Raw genomic sequence first — 16576 nt, forward strand, 5'->3', positions numbered from 1 at the left:
GAGTGCTTATAGACTTTCAGCCTGTCGAGCAGACTTGACTGGAGTGTGTGGCATTCCCCAGTGTGCATGGCAATCCAGATACTGCCCCACCTGGGGCTGTATCCCATATACAGTCATCAAACCTAGACACTATTGTGGATGACAACAAGAGCTTGCTGATAGGATCCTGATATAGCTATCTCCTGAGAGACTCTGCCAGTGCCTGACAAATACAGAGGTGGATGCTCTCAGCCAACCATTGGACAGAACACAGGGTTCCCAGTGGAGGTGCTAGAGAAAGGATCCAAGTAGCTGAAGGGGTTTGCAGCCACAGGAGGAACAACAATATAAACGAACAAACCAGTACCCCTAGAGCTCTCAGGGGCTAAATAACCAACCAAAGAGTACAGATGGAGAGTCCCATGACTCCAGCTGCATATATAGCAGAGGATGGCCTCATCAATCATCAATAGGAAAAGATGCCCTTTTTCCTGTGATTCCCCAGTGTAGGAGAATGCCAGGACCATGAAGCAGGAGTGGTTTGGTTGGTTAGCAGGAGGAAGGGCAAGGGGATAGAGGGATTTTAAAGGTGAAACCAGGGTAGAGGGGGGGGGGGGAGAGAGAGAGAGAGAGAGAGAGAGAGAGAGAGAGAGAGAGAGAGAGAGAGAGCATTTGAAATGTAAATAAAGAAAATATCTCATTAAAAAAGAAAAAAACCTGAATAACAGCAACAACAACAAAAAATAGGCTCGTTAGAAGATGTAACATATTTATTTCACCAGCACTGCAAACCATTTAATAAAAATAGTGACAAGTAAAATTTTAAAAGTATAGAGTTTATTCAGGACATGAGGAGAATAGTTATTTGGGTACTAAAGAGAGAAAAAGTTAGAAAGAGAGAGAGGAGAAGAGGAATAGAGAAGTGGAGGCTGGCCATGAGCATGTGGAGAGCTAGGAGGAAGGGGAATGGGGAGGGAGGGGAAGGGGCAGAGCAGGAGCAGGAAAACAAGAGCAAGAGAGAGTGAAGGGGGCAAGCAGCCCCCTTCATAGTGAGTCAGGCACACTTGGCTGTTGCCAGGTAACTATGGAGAAGAGCTTAGACATCATGCTAACAGAGGATACACTAACTGAGATGATAATATTCTTGCAAAGTTACTTTCTCTTTTAATTGAACAACCTATACTTAGCATGCATCTCTACCTTGTAAGGAAATTCCTCTGATTTCCTTCAAGTCAGAGCTCATTCGTCTCTGTTTCTTTACATTTCTTCTGTTTTCCATCAGTATGTTAAAGCTATTTTGCACTGAAAACTTAAATCTGTTCAGTTCAATCAATTTTTGGACATAGTGTGTTTTAGCATTTGAAATGAGGCAAAGACTCTTGGGACATCTGTTCATTTATTGTTGCTTACTGTTGGTAGATTGAGTGGAAGGCAGAGAGGGTCACCCTACTGCTCTTGAGTTTTGAACATCTTGGAAGAGCAAGCCGACTTGATCAAAAGAGAAAGAAGAGAAGACTCATCCACTGTGAAACCACAGTCCTCTCCTTTGGCTTTTCAAGTCTACTGTTTCTTGCAATTATTGTGATCAGGACTCCAGCATGCTGGTGATCTATCTTATTAAGGAAAACTTAGAAGAGTCATGTTTGTGAATTGACAAGAATGTAACCTGTGGCCAACAAGAAATTGTTGCTTTTTCTCTATCACACTGTTGATTTTCCATCCCCTTTGACCTCTGCTGGGCTCAGGAGCTTGGAATATTTTCATGACCCCACTCAAGGCCTGGATAAATATTCATCAAAATGATGAAGCATGAGAATTTGCACTGGAAAAATACATAGTATTTATTACCGAAACTATATTTTAATCATATAATAAGCTCCTTTGAAGAGACGCAGTTAAATTTATATTGGTGCTCAATGAACAAAGCAAATTGTTTTTCATAGTGTGTGGGGGCCTCAGGCAATCCACGGAAGGCCTGAAGAGAACAAAACACCACTCTCTGAGAAAAAAGAAAACTATCCAACAGACTGCCTCAAAGTAATCTGCCCCTTTGCTCTCCAGGATCTCTAGGACCATATGTCAACTGTAGTTGTTGTTGTTTATATTGTAAATTTTCAGTATTCATAATCATATAAGATATATATATATATATATATATATATATATCCATACAGTGTTCCCATAACATACCATACATATGTATGTTTCTATATCATATATATATATATATATATATATATATATATATACTCTGATTCTCTGGATAAAACTTGCTAACAGAAAGATATTGTGCTATAGATCTATGTGTATTGTTCTGTCCTTCTGTTGCCTGTCTCTGGATGCCTGTAAATGCAGCTACAAACTACTATGAGCAAGAAAATGAGCAAGAGATTGAATCTTGTGGAAGGTAATAAATCCTAAGCTAAACCTATCAGAGAAAAGACTGATCTCTATTGTAATATATGTATACAAAAAAGAAACATTACTCAGCGTAGGGCTGAATGATGTCTTAATTAAAAATTTTGTGACACATTTGAACCTTAGCATTTATTTTCTTTAGTAGATAGAGAACTGATCGAGTCCTTTGTTCCTTGTGCAGTAACAATAATTTTTTTCATGTTTAATGTATTTAAAGAATCAATAGGACATTAAATTAAAGTAGTGTTTTGTTTGTTGTCTTAATGTTTCTTTTTGATTATTATAAATGTTTAGAATGGCGAGAAATATCTTTTACATAAATGAAGATGATGAAGTTTAGTGAGATACTGAATATTATACTACTGGCTGACTGAGTATGTAGAGTCATCGTTAAGGGAGAACCTTTGAAATAGTGATTCCATGCTTCTCAGGGTTGATATTTTAAGTTTGTGTAGGATATCATGAAAGTATCAATTAACAAAAGAGAAAAAGCGGTCTAGTATGCTTGTCTTATACTTTTTCAAAAATTTTATCTACAAATATCTTCTTCCTCAGGAAAATTCTTTCCTTTGTTGATGTACCTAAAAAATGAAGCTGGGAAAATGGCATAAGAACAGTTCAATACTGTTGGTTGTGCTAGTTTTTGTTTTTCCTAATGGTATAAATTTTTAGAAAATGTATTTTGCACTAGAAACAGAAACTATATTGGAAACCAGAAAACATAAATAAAGGATCTATTATTAAATGACCTAATAAATAATGAACAAGAAATGCAGTTCCTATTCTAGGAAAGAAGGAGAAAATCATCACAAAATTAGTATTTATTTATCCTTTAATTTCTCTATTTACACTACTATGATTCACTTAGCACATTGTTGGTTTACTTCAGCTACCTAAATAGAAAACAGCAATTATCCAATGTTTACAGTTTCTGTTATGAATTGGGCTTGTAAACATGTCAATGGCTGATAAATTGTTTTCACTATATAACAATTATCTTTTTTTTTGCAAAGATGTGTTTTCATCAATACTTTAAAATGTTTTCTGAATATTTCTGTGTAATACTACACTTGTGAACTTTTTAGTGTCTTCTTTGAGGTATAATTGTATGCTATATTTAAGAAATACACAGTTTTTCTATGTATCCATTTCTTAGCCCATTCAATGAACATGCCAATCATTCTAGATATTTTCAGGTATCTCTTTGTAATCTTTTTCTTCTACCTCTGTTCCTACGTATTATCTTTAATTCTTCTATTTGCTTTCTATCATAATAGATACTATAAAACCTGAGATTCAAGAATTAAACTTAATTTTAATTTAGCCGGAGAGATGGCTCAGTGGGAAAGAACACTGGAGTACTCTTGAAGAGGATTCGATTTGAGTTCCCAACACCCACAAAGAGGTTCCCGAGTGTCTATGCCTCCACTTTCAGAGATCTGATGCACTCTTTCTTCATCAGTTACCTTGAGTCCTACAAGCACAAAGCACACAGAATTATTTGTTAAGTTTTTTATTGTTGTTTTCTGCTTTTAATTTTAAAATAACTTACAAAAAAGAATATATATATACATATATATACACATATACATATATATATATATATATATATATATATATATACAGCTTCAGAGAATGTTGAAATGCTAAGACCTATCAGCTCTTTTCTGCTCTTGTGAGATTTATGATTGGGAAGAACTGAGATCTTGAAGTTAAGAACAGCATACAGGAATCCATGAAATCGATGTACTCAAAGTTCATGATCTTTAGATTTACCAAGGCACTCTGGATCTACAGGGGTCATTTTGCCAGAATTATAGAAGCCTGCACACTCTGGCCCTTGCTTAAAGATTAAGAAGCACCTTTTTGCCATACAAGATGACATGCCATCCCCAAGGATGTAACCTTGTCATCCTTCCTGGCTAGCAGACAGATAACTAAACTCAAATGTCAACATTACTGAAGTGGTAGGCACCGTTTCTGCAGGACCCAAAGAAGCTTCGTGATCAATCAACATATCCTGCCTAGAGGTTGAAAAATATTTACAGAAATGAATTTGAGGTTTCCAGGTAAAGGAGAGGTATCAACTTGGGAGGATTTTCCAAGAATGCAACGGTTAGAACACTGCAGCAAGTACACTCAGATAACTTACTAACACGTTACCAAGATGACTCCTATTGGCAGACAGGGAATTATTTCCAAGAATATACATGGCAGAAAGAGGAAAATAAATGTAAGAAGATTCAGAGAAATGTATTGCTGTACTGTGAAATTTATACACAATCAGGAGTCCCATTAGATTAACTGAAAATTCTAGAAGGCATCTTGTTGATGTGTTAAAAAAAAAAAAAAAGTACTGTGATGTACTGCAAAGTACAGATGCAGTATGATTGAGAGACCCAGGGAGTGTGCTCCTATGTACTACCTGCTTGGGAATAAAAGTTGCCATTGGAGACCAATCATTATTTACCTGAGTAGGATAATAACATCTAAAAAAGAACACACATCAGATGTTATTACCTGACCACTTTGCAAAATCCCAGTGACAAAGTTGTCATGCATGCAGTAAATCCCCCGTGACAACCAGAAGGGCCAGATTCAAACCAGTCACTAATATGTTTGATAGAGCAGAGTGTCTCTAAGGGTAGTAATGATAGAAATGCAAAAAAGTACTAATTAACATATGGAGTCAAAAGCAATCATGTGCAGATGATCTGGAGTGTAACAGATCTCTCCAAAGTAGACTCTATGGTAGTTAATTATCTACAAAACAAGATGGCTGACTTCTGTGCAGAAAAAGCTTTTCTCCCTGACTCCTGCCTTTCCTCCTCTCATTTCTCTGCCCATTATTCTTCTTCCTACACTCCTTTGTATTTTCTTATCTCCTTATCCTGGTGATGGTTGATCTTGTAAGAAGTTTCCCTGTATGATTTTTTTTTTCTGCTCTGTAGAACTCTGCAATTCTGCCTCGAGCTTGAATGTATTATACTCAGACATGGGTTTCTGCTTATCAGCTATCCTTCATAGTTTAATTGCTGCTACCCATGCTGACTTGTGGCCTTAGTCTCATGGTACTTGCTATTAAAGTGTTACCAAACATTTTAGCTATATGCCTAATATCACCAGAAAATCTTCTTGTTGCTTCTCAACAGATTTCTTTACACATGAGATACGTGTGTAACACTAGAAGAAATGCAGAATAAATAAACATTTAGGGAAGAATTTTTGGAATTTACCATGTGTTAGAATATAGTTGAACTTAGCTTTATAAGTAAATATGGTTGTATAAATGCAGTCTGTTTCACACTAATATGAACAAATAAACGAATTTCCTCAATCTTAGACAAATAGAATAATTAAGGTACAAAGATGGAAGGAAGAATAGAGTTGTTATTTCAGAACATACTTGTGTGCTAATGCACAGGAAGAACAGCAAGTAAACATGTAACTCCCCGCAAAATGTTTTCCATGTAACCATAATACAGTTTCCTAACATTTAAAAGATAATCACCTCGTGTTAATGATTACTACTTGTGAACATTTTCCATGGTCCATAATAACCAAAGAAGGAAGAGTACTTTGGATATTACACTCATACAGTGTTGCAGGATGATTGGCATATAAAAGTAACTTCTTTGTGGGCATAGGCAGCCTTGTAGGGTTATTATACATATATAAATACTGTAGTCTTTCCAAGGAAAACATGAATAAAAAATATATCTTAGTAGGAGTTAATAAAATGATTCCGGCTTTGAATTAGATTTGTTTCCTGAGTATCTATTAATGGACTTGACCTTAGACCTCTGATATTTGAATACCAATATCCATGAATACTCTAGCCATATTATAAAATAGAATGATATTTGTATATAACCTACATAAATATTCCTGTAGGTTCTACAACATCTCCAGATTGAATATAATACAAAATGCAATATAAATGATATTCAAGTATCTTGTATACTGTATTTTGGTAAATGATAAGGAAATGAAGAATCTACATATTAAATAAACACAGAAGTAAATTTTTCCTGAATATTTTTTTGATAGAGTGTGATTCATTACACAGATGGAACATTTGCAGATAAGGAAGGATAACTGTAAATTTTTATATTTAAGAATAACTTCTGGAGATGCTCTGGGAATCTACAGAGCTCATATTCCAACTCCTTAACAAACTGTTCAGATACCCATCCACAAAAACCAAACAGCGGTAGTACGGTTAATTATTTGGTCTTAAATTAGGTTAATAAAAATTATATATAAGTGCTATTGTGAAAAATATTCTTTAAGGCTTCTGTGATTAACATGACAGATGGAAAATGAGTCAGCAGACAATAGTGGGTTTTCCTCATGTTCATTCAAAGACAGACTCAACCTATTTATGCAGTTCCTAAATATTCTGTAAGGAATTTTGCATCCAAGCAACATTGTTATTCATAATTATCTGTCAAATAGTGAGGTGTAAGAAAACAGGTCATGTAGAGCTGTAATATAACTAGTCTCAATAAAATATGAGGTCTATGCTGCATTCCCAGTGTTCTATATTTGATATATATGGCATCTATTTATGTTTAGCCTTAAGCCAAAATCATGGTTGAAAAGACTCTTGGAGAAAACAACCACATTCTCAAATCCAACAATGGTGAGTAACATTTTATTTGAGTAATAAATAGAAACATGGCTGCTGGATAGATGATGTATTCTAGTCACACGTATATGAACATAATAAGCAATAAGAATTCAAACCACAGTTTCATCAAAAGGGTGAGAGAACGAAGATGCAATCCCACATGCCACCCAGGTATAAGAAAACTGAAAAATCTTTGCATGGGTAAAATAATACAAGCACATGTGGGTGGGTTTGATTTATTATATACTCCCACTTAAGACCTTGTTGTAACATGTGAATCTAGCAATTAGATTAGGAATGCATTATAGGATATTTGTATTTATATATAAAAAAAACTTTCATAAAATCTCAATCTTATTGCTATTGCTCTATTATTATAAGTCAGCTGGAGGAGAGTGCAATCATTTTTAATAAAAATACTTACATTATTGTGTGACAAGAGATTTGGCGCTTTTTATGACTCTTCCGATGACACAGCTGATCATTGCTTACCTTTACTTTCTATGACTTCTACAAATATTAAGCTTCGTTGAAACTTGTATCGTAGTGTGGACAAATGAAACAACATGAAAAGCACACTAATGTGAGTCAAAATGACTGCATACATGACAAAATTTCCCTATGCATTTTGTTTACTAAATTAGAAATCCGTTCAGTACCAACACACACAAGAAAATGTTGTTTATTTGCTCTCTTGTTCCTTGGAGACAGAAGCTCATTTTATAGCCCTTGCTGGCCCATAACCCACACGTAGGCCAGGCTGGCCTGTAACTCAGAGATTCACCTTCCTCAGTGTCCTGAATGCCTTCATTAAAAGTAAACAATGATGCACTTGGCTTCCAGGTAAATTTGTAAACAACTTTGGGGAACAGTCACACAATGAATTGTATTATATATTAATTATAACTGATTCTCAAAAATTCACAATACATCTGTTGTTGACCATAAGCCAGAGAATTTTTGATCTGTAGTTACTCAAGGAACAACTTTGAAGATACATGCTTGTGAGTGACTAAAAGATAAAATTTGAATCTATTTGTCTAAACACTTGAATAGTAAAATTCCATGATAAGTGATACTTTTAGAAATAATAGATTTTTGACTTGGGAATTGCTAATAAGTAAATATAACACAGATGAAGTTTTCCTAGGTCACACTTTAGCAGGCAGGAGAAAATTTACCATTCATAATAGGTCTAAAAATAAAGTGTATCTTGAAATTAATCCAATGAGGAATGTACATGAGCTTTCTGAAAAAAAAAAAAAAAAAAAAAAAAAAAAAAAAAAAAAAAGCAAAGTCTTTCTGAGGGTCATAAAAAAAGACAAGTAAATGGAGATCTATTTTTAGTTCATGAATAGGAAAATGTCATGTAGTTAAAATGAAAATTCTATAAGGTAAATCAATTTATATCTAAAATAATGACCTAAGGTTGTCATTCCTGTTGTTTAGTGTATTTCTGTGCATACAAATTTATAACATTGTGAGAATGGGAAAAAAACCATGAATTTTCAGTATTTGGTTTTCATTTATCAAACCTCAAAGCATGTGATAAAAGTAATTATAGATGTAATAATAACCAGAATATGAGAACAATACATAGAAGATGATTGATTTTTTTAAAATACCCAAATATATATCTTTAGCATACTGTAAAATAACTATGAACCAGTGAGAAAAGCATGTTATTAAATTAATTAGAATTATTTTAAAATTAAATATATTTTGCCTATTGTTATATATTACAATATATTTTATGTAGTCTAAATATTTTAAGTGAGAAAAAGTAAACTAAGCAAAACATTTTCATTGTAAGCAAATATTTACTGGATGCTTTATTTGATCATAACTTTGATGGATCAATCAATAATTTATTCGACATTATGCATTTTAGTGAATAATGGACTATGAAAAAAGGAATAGAACTTAATTAAACTAAAGTTAAAGATTAAGAAATAGTAACCAAACAAATGATACCCACTCAGGCTCGGTCTGCCTTCTCTCCTTCAATCTTCTTTCATTTTAAATGTCCTCATTATTATACTGAGATCTTTCTGATACTAGTGGAAAGTCCTGCCATAGTAAGTATTCAACCCAGATACATCTGTAAACTTGCTTTTGTTATTAACACCAATAAGATGATGAAAGATTAGGTTATGAACATTTTTAACAGAATATGTTTTCCACTTACCATTTGCCATATGACGAGGCTATTTTAACTCTGTCTGTCTATCTATCTATCTACTTATTTTTCAATACCTCTTGCTCTCTCTGATGTGCGTGTTTCAATATTTTCCTTTTCCTCAAATCAACACACAGAACCTTTTAATTCCATATCTCAAAAACAAGAAATTTAAAAGATTATAAAACAAAACTACATACATTGGTTTTACAGAGTTTATTATCCTTTTTATTAGCCATTTTGGTATCATATTTTACTCCTGTGAATGGGCAACTTCAACTACGTACTGTTTATGTGAAATAAAAGAACCTAAACTGTGAAGACTCTCAGCTTTCAGCTCTGCACTAGAAACTTGGACCAGGTCTCTCCTGTTTTATGAGCTTGTTCTGACTGGAATGGCAATGTAGGCAGAAATGCGAGGTAATGTTCTCCAGCAGGACACTAAAGACACATTTAAAGTTGTTTCTAATCCTGCTGGGTGTTATTTGGAATGCTTTCTCTGCGATTTCTATGTTCACTTGCATTGTGGGTAATTAAAATCCACATATAATATGAAATTCATTTACTCAGATGGCACTTACATAGCAACTACTTTAAGTTAGACATGGTATTGGGAGATGACTTCCACAACACAAGCAATATGAATGGGGGAAAATGCTTAGTAGTAAAAGATCAATTACAAAATCAAATAGGAATATTTTGTCCCCACAGAGAACTTGAGCTGGTTAAAGGAAATAAAGGGAAAAGATTGTTATTTTCCTATGTAAATACTGTGCATTATAGTATATAGTTTCAATCCCTTCTCTAGGACCCATACAATATGATTAATTTTTTAAAAGCTCTTACATAGCACTGATAGTCACAGTGTACTTTGCATATTCACATGGATGTGTAAGATACATCTAAAATAGCAACTTTAAAACTTATTATTTATCATGATTTCCCTTCCAACATTAGTCCTTTTCTTGTATTTCTAATTTCACTAAATTATACCATTATCATTCTACCTAGATAGACAGAGTCAATATTCATAACTAATTAATCCCCCTTATCTATCCACTCAACCAGTCAAAGTATGACAAGGAAACAGAATAGACTTGTATTTCAATAATTCTCTTTCTCTCTCTCTCTCTCTCTGTATGTGTGTGTGTGTGTGTGTGTGTGTGTGTGTGTGTGTGTGCATAGCATAGACAAGGAATAGAGATACCACAGAAATAATGCAATATCTTATGTTTCTTTACTACTACAGCCATAAAAGTGAGGCTCCAATAGAGTTCCATAGAACCAGCAGTTTTGATGTGGTATAGATAAAATTTAAGTGCTCTGGCAATTAGGTAGCCAAAGTATTAAATAGTCAGACTTTACTGTCCAATCTGAGCATTAGCTGCTTTTAATCACATGTAAAAACAGAAGTGGAGAAAGGGGAAGAATGGGTGTCAGAACATCAGGTGAGAACACTGTATGAGGCACATTCTCTCAGTTATAAAGCTTGTCAATATCAATACCTAATCCTCTAAATTCCTCTTGTCTTCTTGACTCTCCACTATGACACATCCATGACTACTCTCTTAGAGAATAATGAGCTTTTCAAACTACATGAATAATCATCCCCTTCTGTTATATAAGAGATTTTAGTATTTTCATATTTTTATTGTCATAAATATCAGAATATTCAACACACCCCATCCTTGGAGCAATCTTTTGTTTCCATCTTCTACCTAAAGCTGCTTATTTCCAGTCAGGTTCTTAGTCAGTCTTCCTGCTAGTTATATTAATTTCCTCTCTGTAACAATTCTATTGTAATCAGAGTCCAGCAGCCAGTTTGATACACACAAGAAACCGTGCTCATGCTTCCTGAACAAAGAATGAAACAAATAAAAGTGCAGCATCTCCCCTTAAATTGTAGTGCTGGTATTCCACAATGTGAACTATCTTAGACTAACTGACTTTAGAGAGTTCCATCAGGGTATTTCCTGTATTAGACAGGATTTTTATTGCTTTGTCAAATAGTTGAAAGAACAAAATTGAAAGGAGGATTTATTTTTGCTCATGGGTTCAAATATTTCAGTTGTAGGTCAAACTGGGACCATTACTGTGTCTTAGAAGAGAGATTCACAGCAATGTGTGTGTGTGGGGGGGGGGTATGTAAAGAGAATCAGCACAACAAAGACAGCAGTGCAACAACATATTGCTTCATTTACACACTTAGGCACGTGTTGTCAATGGTGGCCTTAAATTGTGATCCTTAGAATCACTCAGTGGACAAATCTATTGATTGTGTGAAGATCCAATCACTTCCCCAAATCACTTCAGGTACTAACCAAGCCCGGTATAACATGAGACTTAACAGCACATTATAAAATCACTGTGCATGTGTTATTAAAACTTTCTATCAGCTTAAAAATAAAATAAAAGATAATCACCGTGAACATTCATTTTGCAACTAAGAAACTTTCTTTCTTCTTCATTATTGACATTTGTATATGTGAAGAAGGATACATCAGTAATAGTGCCTCCCATGAGTGCTGATAACCTACTGATGGCTTCACTGCTCCTAGACTTAATCTCAGAAGTGGATTATGACATGGAGGAGGATGGAAAAGTGACCTGAAGTCTGAGAGAAAGACTCTAATAACTCTACCAAACCTTGTTGAAAGTCCACATGAAAAGTTGATGTCACCTCTTTCTTTGTCCACATGTCTCAATTTTAACTTTTCTCTTAAATTCTTCTGACAAATGCATTTGCATTTCTACCTTATGCAACAAATTTAATGGACATAAAGAAATAGTTGAACTTTCCAAATTCTAATTAGCTGATTACTAACAGAAATTGAGAATTATAAGAATAAAAATAAGAATTAACTACTTAAATCTAGTAAGATATTCTTCAGTAGTTAAAAAAAAACAGTGACATTTCTTCTTATAATATAGCTGTGTTTCACACTATGGTGGATATGTCTCAGAACTAGAAGTCAGTGTAAACATTAGGCACATAAAAGAAAAAAAAAGATCTTATCTTATCTGTGAAAACAGGCAAACAGGCAAAATGCTTTAACACTAACAGAGACTTACATGTGTCTTAGAAATAACTTGAATTTATTTTAGTAATGATAGAAAACATATGGCAAGCAAAAACTGTAATCATCAAATTTCTTGTTCTAACAAACAAAATAGAAAAATGTTATACATTTGACAATTATTGAATGATTAACTGAAATACATGCCTTCAAATAATACAGTGTAAGTGACCAATAAATGTATTTAAAAGTTTATTTCACTTTACATCTCTAAGATATTTAAATGATATTAACATTTCTTACACGGTGACATATAAATATTTATAGTAAATCTAGCAAGATTTATATACATTATGATAGGAATTACAGACCAAGTCTATAGGCTTTTCAAAGCCTATTTTAATAAGGCTTGTCAAATGCTTTGGACCTATTTCTAGCCTGCCATCCACAGGCAGTGGAGAGAAGATGGTATATAGGACAAAGAGATATCGAACGGTTTAGAAGTAGTTGTTCAGGAGCGATTTCAATCTCCATTGTCAGGATACCAGCAGCCTAGTTCAGTAATGTCAGGATACCAACAGTCCAGTTCAAAAGTGTAACCGTTCATGAATCACTAACGGCAGTATGATCCAGCAGACACCGCCAAGCCTCTGCTGAATCGAATTGGCACGAGTCAGCAGGAGTAACCAGGAACAGCCAGAATGCTAGGAGCTCTCTGTGGTGCCTCTCTCAAAGAAGCGAAGACCAGTGAAGACATGAGACCAATGATGTATTGCACAGATAGATATGCAAGTGCTTAGTCACTGTTTTTTGAATCCTACTCTTACTCTCATCAGATATCATGCATCCTCTCATGGGTCTTGGCTCAGCAAAACATCACATGAGTCACCTTCAGCTAAACTTCACATGATGCACCACATGACACAAGCAGAAATTTCTACTTCACATGTCTAAGTAAATAAAATATGACAGGTACATTCGAGCATGTTGCTATTAATCATATAATAATAAATATATTACTAGCTTAGAATGAATAACTTAGAAAACATGGCTATAAACATTTAATATTTATAAAATAAAGCGACATATAGTGATTATGACCTTTCTAGCAACTTATTATAGAAGATGTAAGGACGGTTCAAAAATGTTATTTCTATTATTTCATTAGAAATATCACTGATTTTTCATGGATATTTTTAAATAACTCCATTTATATAAATATGTTATGCCCATGGAACACTAAATATATTTTTATTTTATAGTACATGCTATTATTTGTTTTGACTTCATTTTAAAATTACATTTATTTATTTTCTACATATGTGTGTAGGTTAAAGAACAGCTTGCAGAAATTAGTCCTTCACCTTAAACCATGTGGGATCTGGGGGTCAAAGCCAGGTCATTTGACGTGGCAGCCTAACATGTCTTACCTTCTGACTGATCCTATTAACCTTTGTTTTTGGTAAAGTCATGATGATTAATATGTAGTAATTTTTAAAAAATGAAAACTATTATAAGGTATTTTGCAATTATTTTATATAACAACTATATTATTTTCAGTTTAAAATTATTATTCAAATAATATTTTCAGTTATTTCAAAGTGTATATCATACTTTCATCTTTTTCCCTCTCAGTGTTGGCATAAATACTTTTGAGAGTACAAAAATTTTAAAAATAAGTTGAATTGTATGAAATGTTTCTAATGAATGACAGCACTTTTATTCCATTTGAGAATTCTTGAAGATAAAAGGCACCCTTTTGCCATCAGAACTGTTATTGTCTAAAAAAGGCTGTATTGTGGAGATGGATTTTAAAAAGTCTTTGATATGTCTTTTCATATGTATACTTAAGAGGCAACGACTGCCAGTATTGGGATGTCTACTGCAGCTACAGTACCGACATCTCATAAAGAAAGGACAGTCAAAAAGATCTGAGTTAGAATATTTGACTTAATGTTCACTATGACAACACAGAACAATATCCTCTTCTTCTTAAGTAATGTTGAGCTATATCTTACTTTTAAAAAGCATGCTTGTCATATGTTTTATGATGGTGAAAAAAGGGCTAAGTACAAACTGTTCATGGAGGTTTAAGAAAGGGAGAAGGTGTAATAAATATACCTCTGCTTCTATAGTTAACCTTACACTAGATCAAAGCTACTGTGAGGCTCCTACCACAATCTTATTACTTGCAGCCTAAGAACACCTTTCTAAAATAAGGACTTGAAATAATCTGTGTCTCTGTCTGTCAATCTGTTTGTCTGTCTGTCTCTGTGTCCACCTGTGTACTTGTTTCTTTTTTCTGTCTCACTGTCACTCACACAAACATATATTTTATATATGTATAAATTTTAACTTTCACTTTATGGATAGATGAGCAGGATATCACATAACTGAAGTTGTTCTGGAAAGTACTAAACAGGTTCTACCCTTGTACAACTTTATCATACTATCTCAGGGTTAGCTCTTACTTCTCTCCATTGCCCCTCACAAAAAGCAAGTGGTACAAGTTTTTCCGTTTCCACATAGCAAATCTCCCTTATCTTATTCAACATCTAAGACATATCATGTTTATTTTAGTCACAGGTATGTCTTTTACAGATGCAAAAAATAATGCTCTTGAACTTTCTGACATATTAAGAACACATCACAGTTCATTATGACTTGTTTTGTTAAAAATTAAATATATGCATCAAATGACAAGCAGTTCCTGAATACTAGTATACTACTATTTTGCTTCTTGTGAGTAAAAAGAGCTGTGTGTTGAATAACACTGAAGGAAATGAATATTTGCACATCTGAAATGATTATATAGAACCAGAAATGTACATGTACTGACTGGATAAATAAAAAAAACCATAAATCAGAATTTTGTAAGGCAAGGAGAAAGATGTTTCTATAATAACTCCTTTGAATCCTTGGGTTCTAATGTTAGTTATGGTTGTTGAAACCCAAAAACTTTGTATATAAATGAGGAAATCGATTACAGCTGACTAGTTGTATCACAAATGAACAGTTTCAGGCAGTATGGCCAACTGGCTATATATATAATGCTCAAGACAACATTTTCTTCTGAGTCAGTGCTAGAGTCCAAATCTTCATATTTGCATATCATAGGGAATCACTCTGTCCATAAGTTACGTTCATAACCAGTTTCCTCTTAAAGGGTTCTATCTTAAAGACTAACAATAGATATTCTCTTGTTTTCCTCTATTTTTTCTGTGTGTGATAGTGATGTAAGAAAAATCACACTGAACCCACAGTCTCTTTAGGTTCATATGTGCATCAGTCCTGTTGAATCAAGAAAATACATTTCCCTTGGAGTTATCCAGACCTCTGACTCTTCAACCTTTGAACCTTGTCTTCCAAATAGATTCCAGAACTTTGAGAAGAAGGATTGATGAAGATATCACATTTATGCCTGATGGCTATTAACTAACTTATTTTCTTCTCATTGTTCAGGTGTGAAGATATATATTTACTCTGATCTGCTCCAAGAATAAAAATTCACTGATTTGAGCTGTGAAAGATATTCAGTCATCATGAGTACAGCAGTAACCTATTAGGTTCATGCTACGATATTTTTGCATAATAATAGTAGCAGGTTTTGTCTCTAGGCTCATGACATATTCTCAGGTTTGTGAGAAGGCTGTAGCATGTAGATATTGTGAGTTCCATCTTACAAGTAGAGTGGCCTTTAAATCCAATTTTCTAAAAATTGGTTGGTTTTCCCCATTACATTTGTGCCACTGTTCCATAAACATATCTTTGAGGCAAATAACTGTTTTAGGTCTTAGAGTTTATAAATGTGTGATTTGATCATTCACTTTCTCTTTTAACATTATGCAGATCCTTATAGTACCTTGATTGCTAGTCAGTAGGGTGAAATTTATACTTAGGCTTTGGCTTGAGTTGTCCATGTACTTTGGCACAAAATTCAACAAATTGTGGTCTATTTTTGGCACTGGAAGTTTTACTTGATGGCCTATGATGCCTAGCTGGGCAATGTATATATTTTAAAAAGCTTCCAGAGTGGTATGTTTCAGTATGTTTTATCTTCTTTAATGGCCATTGGTGTTAGTTTTCCTTCTCCATATTCCCTACTTTACATTTCTGCTTATACCTTGCCTGTTTAATCCTCCTGTTCCCACTTTCCTCTTATTTCTCTGTAACTCTATATTCTATTTCCCCTTCTTGGGGTAACACTATATTCTATTTCCCCTTCTTGGGGTAATCCTCTTACCCAAACCCCTTGTCCCGTAACAGGTTCATAACTTCTCCATTTATTCAGAATATGGCACATAATTTGAAAGGTTAAAAGCTAACATCAACATATATTTGTCATTTTGG

Source organism: Mus caroli, unplaced genomic scaffold (genome assembly GCF_978045245.1).
Source record: "Mus caroli unplaced genomic scaffold, Mus_caroli_1 scaffold_10, whole genome shotgun sequence".
Lineage (NCBI taxonomy): Eukaryota > Metazoa > Chordata > Mammalia > Rodentia > Muridae > Mus > Mus caroli.